This window comes from Schistocerca piceifrons, chromosome X, assembly GCF_021461385.2.
Source record: "Schistocerca piceifrons isolate TAMUIC-IGC-003096 chromosome X, iqSchPice1.1, whole genome shotgun sequence".
Lineage (NCBI taxonomy): Eukaryota > Metazoa > Arthropoda > Insecta > Orthoptera > Acrididae > Schistocerca > Schistocerca piceifrons.
In genome coordinates this window covers 699,607,416-699,614,751 of record NC_060149.1, presented here as the reverse complement: position 1 = coordinate 699,614,751, position 7,336 = coordinate 699,607,416, and positions in this window count along the sequence as shown.

The window sequence follows — 7,336 nt, the reverse complement described above, 5'->3', positions numbered from 1 at the left end:
GGGCCGTACACACCAACGGCCACCTGTCCGATGGAGCATATATCGTTATTCATCTGGAAAGGTCACCTGTTTCCATTCAGTGGACGTACAGTTGCTCTACTGGTGTGCAGCTTCCGTCGCCGAATAACGGCATGGGTGCATGAACCGAACGGGGTAGCGCAGTGTTTAATACGCTTGACTCACATTCGGAAGAACGACGCTTCAAGCACGCTTCCGGCCATCCTGATTTAGGTTCTTCGTGATTTCTCTAAATCGCTTAAGGCAAAGTCCGGAATTATTGCTTCGAAAGGGCACGGCCACTTTCCTTCTCCAACCTTTCCTAATATGAGCTTGTGCTCCACCTCTAATGACCTCGTTGTCGACGGGACGTTGAACACTGATCTCTCCTCCTCTTCCTCCACAATTGTTGAATGAACCAAGCGCCCGCTGTAGAGCCACATATATAGCAACGTTCACTGAATGGTCGTTAAGGACACACTGTTGGTGGCCTCTAGGTTCATATGTGCGGTCAACTGTCCAACAGATTCGCCCATACACATATCTGCAGCCGTTGTTCACAACTGATATCTATGGTCCGTGGTGCACCATATTTGCCTTGGCGCTGGTTTTGGATAGCACCATCTTGGCATGCACTGTGTACTTCAACCACTGTGGCACGTGAACTGCTTACAAACTTAACCGTTTCGTAAAGGGCTCCACCCTTGGCCAGAAAGCCAGTAATAATGCCCTTTTGGACGTCAGATAAATCGCTCCGTTACCGCATTGCGACAATGACAACTCTATATTCCGCATCTCACCGACATGCTTTATATACTCCTCACTATCAGTGCTGTCTCCTGTCCTCTGTGAGTGGTTATTGGTCGTTGACGCCGAACATAAGTGTTGGTCAAATTAATCTTACAGTTCCTACTAGTTAGCGTACAAACACACACTCCTCAGATGGATATTGGCTTTTTGTCTCTCTTGGCTACCGTAGCACGTTCGGTATGGAGTTCATTGAAGCTCACTCACTTATTTATTTTCTCATTCATTTCTAGACATACTCCTACATTTTGCCTATTTTTGATTTAGCATTGATTACCCTAAATTCACCTGACAGGACGTAATGTTCTTCGTTCACATATATCTATATCTACATATATACTCCGAAAGCCACCATACGGTACGTTGTAGATGTTACCCAATATTCTCCCAATAGACCGAAGTCGACCATTCGCCTTCCCCACTACGGTTCTTACATCTTCATTCCATTTAACATCGCTTTGCGACATTACGCATAGATATTTAATCGACCTGACTGTGTACAGTGACACACTACTACTCCTGTATTCCAACATTATGGGATTATTTTCCTTATTCATCTGCATGAACTTAACGTTTTTCTACATTTAGAGCTAACTGCCTTTCATTACAGCAACTAGAAATTGTGTGTACGTCATCTTATATCCCCACCCCCCCCCCCCCCACACACACACATAGTTAATAATGACACCTTCCTGTACACAACAGCATCATCATAAAACAGCTGCTGATTGATGCTCACCCTTTCCTTTACATCAAATATGTATATCTGGGATAATAGTGCTCCCATCACATTTTCCTGGGTCACCCCAGAAGATATGCTCTCCTGTGATGAATACTCGCCATCGAGGACATAATACTAGATCCTATTACTTAATAAGTCAACAAGCCACTCACATATCTCAGAACCTGTCTGGTATGCTGGTAAATTCCACCACATTTCGCTAGTTCCGACAATATTTAAATTTAGTGTATGCATTCCTGTTTCAAATTATCTAATTTGCGCCTAGATTCACTCTCCGAACCGTAGACCACCAAGTAGGGTTTTGGCAAATCTTAGCGTTCCGAATGGATACTATGTTACTACCGAAGTATTTTATCCAAGAGGATGCCATACAGCTGAGATGCAAGTCCTCGGAAAAGATGACGGCTGCAGTTGCCCGTTGCCAACAGCTATCGCACTACCAACATAGCAAAGCCATATTGGCTAACGTTACATGGCTACGTCAGTCAATCGTCCAGACTGTTGTATGTGTAACTTCTAAAAGTGCTGCTGCCCCTGTTTAGGAGCTGTATGTTAGTCTGGCCTTTCCACAGATACCTCTTCGATATCGTTGCACCTACAGTGTGGCTATCCAAAGGGTGGTCAGACAGTCTGAAAACTTTGTGAAGGTGTTGCTGGGTGGATTTTGCTGATAAATTATTGTTAACAAAAGTTCGAGACGTTCCACCGTTTTCGAGTTAATTATCATTGATGTTAGCCAATGAGGCGGCTGCGCACGCAAATTCCAGCGGCATACCAGATTGCTGGGTGGGTTTTGCTGATAAATAATTGTTAACAAAAAAATTCGAGACGTTCCACCGTTTCCGACTTAATTAGCATTGATGTTAGCCAATCAGGCGGTTGCGCACGCATATTCCAGCGGCCTACCAGATAAAATGTGTGTCAATTGTTTTCATAGCATGGACGGTAGCGCACGGGACTGTTCAGCCTTTAGCTCGGCTTCGATCCGTATGAACTTGGGAAACAAAATGGAGAACACTTTTGGCCACACCATTTCTGGCAAGCCACTTTAATTTGTACGCGCAACGACTTCATTGGCTAACTTCTAAGCTTATTAACTCCGAAGCGGTACAATGAGTCGAATTTTTTTCTCAAAAATTTTCTCTCAGCACAACCTGCTCTTCCACGCCCTTGCAAGCTTTTCAGACTATTTCTGACCGTCCTGTATATCGATAACAGTTCTAATGGCTCTGAGCACTATGGGACTAAACTGCTGTGGTCATCAGTCCCCTAGAACCTAAAACTACTTAAACCTAACTAACCTAAGTACATAACACACATCCATGCCCGAGGCAGGATTCGAACCTGCGACTGTAGTGGTCACGCAGTGCCAGACTGTAGCTATATACACTCCTGGAAATTGAAATAAGAACACCGTGAATTCATTGTCCCAGGAAGGGGAAACTTTATTGACACATTCCTGGGGTCAGATACATCACATGATCACACTGACAGAACCACAGGCACATAGACAAAGGCAACAGAGCATGCACAATGTCGGCACTAGTACAGTGTATATCCACCTTTCGCAGCAATGCAGGCTGCTATTCTCCCATGGAGACGATCGTAGAGATGCTGGATGTAGTCCTGTGGAACGGCTTGCCATGCCATTTCCACCTGGCGCCTCAGATGGACCAGCGTTCGTGCTGGACGTGCAGACCGCGTGAGACGACGCTTCATCCAGTCCCAAACATGCTCAATGGGGGACAGATCCGGAGATCTTGCTGGCCAGGGTAGTTGACTTACACCTTCTAGAGCACGTTGGGTGGCACGGGATACACGCGGACGTGCATTGTCCTGTTGGAACAGCAAGTTCCCTAGCCGGTCTAGGAATGGTAGAACGATGGGTTCGATGACGGTTTGGATGTACCGTGCACTATTCAGTGTCCCCTCGACGATCACCAGTGGTGTACGGCCAGTGTAGGAGATCGCTCTCCACACCATGATGGCGGGTGTTGGCCCTGTGTGCCTCGGTCGTATGCAGTCCTGATTGTGGCGCTCACCTGCACGGCGCCAAACACGCATACGACCATCATTGGCACCAAGGCAGAAGCGACTCTCATTGCTGAAGACGACACGTCTCCATTCGTCCCTCCATTCACGCCTGTCGCGACACCACTGGAGGCGGGCTGCACGATGTTGGGGCGTGAGCGGAAGACGGCCTAACGGTGTGCGGGACCGTAGCCCAGCTTCATGGAGACGGTTGCGAACGGTCCTCGCCGATACCCCAGGAGCAACAGTGTCCCTAATTTGCTGGGAAGTGGCGGTGCGGTCCCCTACGGCACTGCGTAGGATCCTACGGTCTTGGCGTGCATCCGTGCGTCGCTGCGGTCCGGTCCCAGGTCGACGGGCACGTGCACCTTCCGCCGACCACTGGCGACAACATCGATGTTCAGTGGAGACCTCACGCCCCACGTGTTGAGCAATTCGGCGGTACGTCCACCCGGCCTCCCGCATGCCCACTATACGCCCTCGCTCAAAGTCCGTCAACTGCACATACGGTTCACGTCCACGCTGTCGCGGCATGCTACCAGTGTTAAAGACTGCGATGGAGCTCCGTATGCCACGGCAAACTGGCTGACACTGACGGCGGCGGTGCACAAATGCTGTGCAGCTAGCGCCATTCGACGGCCAACACCGCGGTTCCTGGTGTGTTCGCTGTGCCGTGCGTGTGATCATTGCTTGTACAGCCCTCTCGCAGTGTCCGGAGCAAGTATGGTGGTTCTGACACACCGGTGTCAATGTGTTCTTTTTTCCATTTCCAGGAGTGTAGTTAACGTACGCAAGACATTCCACTGCGTCAAGTTACATGGTTGCCGGGGGACTATCGTCATATAATGAAAAGATATCAAGTATCAAAATGTGGGAGGTCAAAAGTTATTGAGAAAATATGGTTATCTGCGTTTATTTCTTAGCCCCAATATAAATTCTACGAAGAATACGACCAATCGAATAGTGGAGCAAGATCATTAAAATTCAGCGCAGGGAACTAAAAACAGAAAACGGGGAGTTTAAAGTTATTACACAAATGCGCGACTAAGTTTCTTTATAATATACTGCCACATCGCAACATGAGAAACCCCAATGTCACTAACAACGTATTGAGGGCTGTAAAATCACAAAGTCGAGTGGATCCAGTTAATTTAGGCTACATTAGCAGCCAAGAATCAAGATTCCCTGAATTACATAGAGAATGCTGTTGCGGAGTCACATATTCAGATTTCACTAATCAACAGAATCGTGTGCTCCCTGTAGTATCACTGGAAAATTACTACTAGCAGCAAACTTCACAAAATATTCAATTGGCCTATATCGACGTATTGTCACTGCAAGTACGAAAAAAGCGTGTATATTAGAATATATGGTTTGAAAAACAGGAAAGGTGGCGTTTGGCTAAGAAAAAATGCTCATTATAGGTACAACAGCAGAAAATATATTCTCCTCAAAAAATATTTTACCCCAGATGAGACGTTCTTACCAAATTTTAAGCTCCATGAATACAACTGTTTGCTAGCCAGCTATAAGTAATAGGTCGCTAGCATAAGAGCATAAATAGCACTGGAGGTTTACTGGCTGTATTTACTAATAAATCACAGTTTGCTCATGTAACATCTGAAATGTAAAACGCTATACGCAAATTTCTTCATATTAAAAATGCCTTATTAAACAGAAAACGCAAACTAAACTCCTGGTTGTTAAAATTAGATAAAACACGATTCAAAGGCTGAGATTCAAGAACTTAGAAATGATAAGAACGCTGATTTACAAGAGCAATAAAACTCAAGAAATGTGGTCATATTCGATTATATGTTACATTTAACAGTTTTCTTTCCATTAATAAAGTGTGGTCTTCTCGTCAATGGACACCACCGGAGCTGGTGCGCTGAGACAGTTTCCGACTCACCCCACGGGTGGCGCTTTGAAGTTCGCCGCCAAACACAAGCGCGGCTCTCTTTCTGCGAGACTTACGCTACAAGTGGAGTCGCCTACAGCCTTCGCATAGGGACAAGTGTTTACTACAGTGATTGTCTGTGTGGCACCCAGAACCGTCATAGTCTTGTTGACATTGTATTCAGTAACGCACGCATTGACTAGCCACTGCTTACATGTATCTGTCCGCAAGCACATCCAACGAGTTGCAGTAAAACTTCAGTAAAGCACTGCAGAGCAATAAAGTGTGTATCTGTGTGTCACTAATTTCTTTGCACTGTCACAGTCCTCCGTCCACCCTGTAGCACCTAAACGTAATACGAAGTGTGAGAGGTGAGAGCCTTCCTACACAGACGACCCGTACACGTTATAAAGCGTTATTAAGAATGTGAATTAATAAAAAGTCAGTTCCTTAAGTTAACACGTTGTTAAAATGGCAGCATATCCGAGAATATTAATGTTTTTGGTAACAATATAAAAGTAACGTACAGAAATATAAGTAGAATAGCCTGTAAACTTAAGAGTGAACAGACAATTCCCTAGTTTTTCTACCTAGCTACGTCGAAAGGGGCACCTAAAAGCTAATTTCCAGTCTTATACAGGCCCTCTGCAGCCTTTTAGAGAAGTGCCAACGAAGTGCTCACACACTCCTTGGGGGGGTTTATTTTCCACTAAAGGTGTTAACATAATACGGAATAAGGAAGTTAGTAACTAATACTACTAACGCAGAACGCACCTCACAATTCGCTGCACTGCCAGACAGAAACTGACTTATAATTAGCCTGTACGGCAGGAAAAACGTTCTACTGGGAACACCCGCTTCCCAAACTACAAGCGCTGCTCGACGTTCTTTTTGTAGGCAGACGTCAAAGGGTCCGTATTCTGTAGAGAAGGCTGTTTTAGCTGTTGGCTACAAAGTCATCGTGGCTTAGAAGGATTGTCCATTTCTTCAACAAAGCCGCGAACAGCCAGATACAGAATAACTTACGTAATCCTAAGTATTCAAACAATCCCCATTCAGTACCCCATAAAACAGAAGGTGAGAAATTTACGAAATGGCGCCTTGAACTTTTTAATATATTAATTTTTTCAAATGAGTGAACATTATTTGAAGTCTTTTACAGATTTATTGATTATTGTACGGTACTGAATCCTTTAGTGAATTGGATTCCTTATTTGATTACTCCCAATGTCCGATTTCCATAAATTATAATTATGAAATCCTACAATGACAGAAAACTGTTTGTAGACATAGTCCATGACGAGTTCTTAATGCGTAATATTATTTTACGACACTTTGTGCAGCACAGTATTGCGAATAGTTTTTATTTTAATAAAATAAACTTAACACTTCAGCAACATAAGCTTGTAATAAATCTCTGTTTGTATGGTGCTTACGTTAGAAGCGTTATCCCATACATTTATTGAAAACAGCAGATAAAAACAAACTAAAATTTAATCATTGATAATGTATATTATCACTCTATCTGCAACAATAGCCGGCCCGTGTAGCCGTGCAGTTCTAGGTGCTTCAGTCTGGAACCGCGTGACTGCTACGGTCGCAGGTTCAAATCCTGCCTCGGGCATGGATGTGTGTGATGTCCTTAGGTTAGTTAGGTTTAAGTAGTTCTAAGTTCTAGGGGACTGATAACCACAGATGTTAAGTCCCATAGTGCTCAGAGCCATTTGAACCACAACAATATGCCAGTGATTAGGTAGCTTCCCAATTCGACGAATGTAGAGATCCGATAAACTGTAGTTACAGTAGTCGCGACCGAGCTAGGTAGCGCAGTGGTTAGCACAGTGGACTCGCATTCGGGA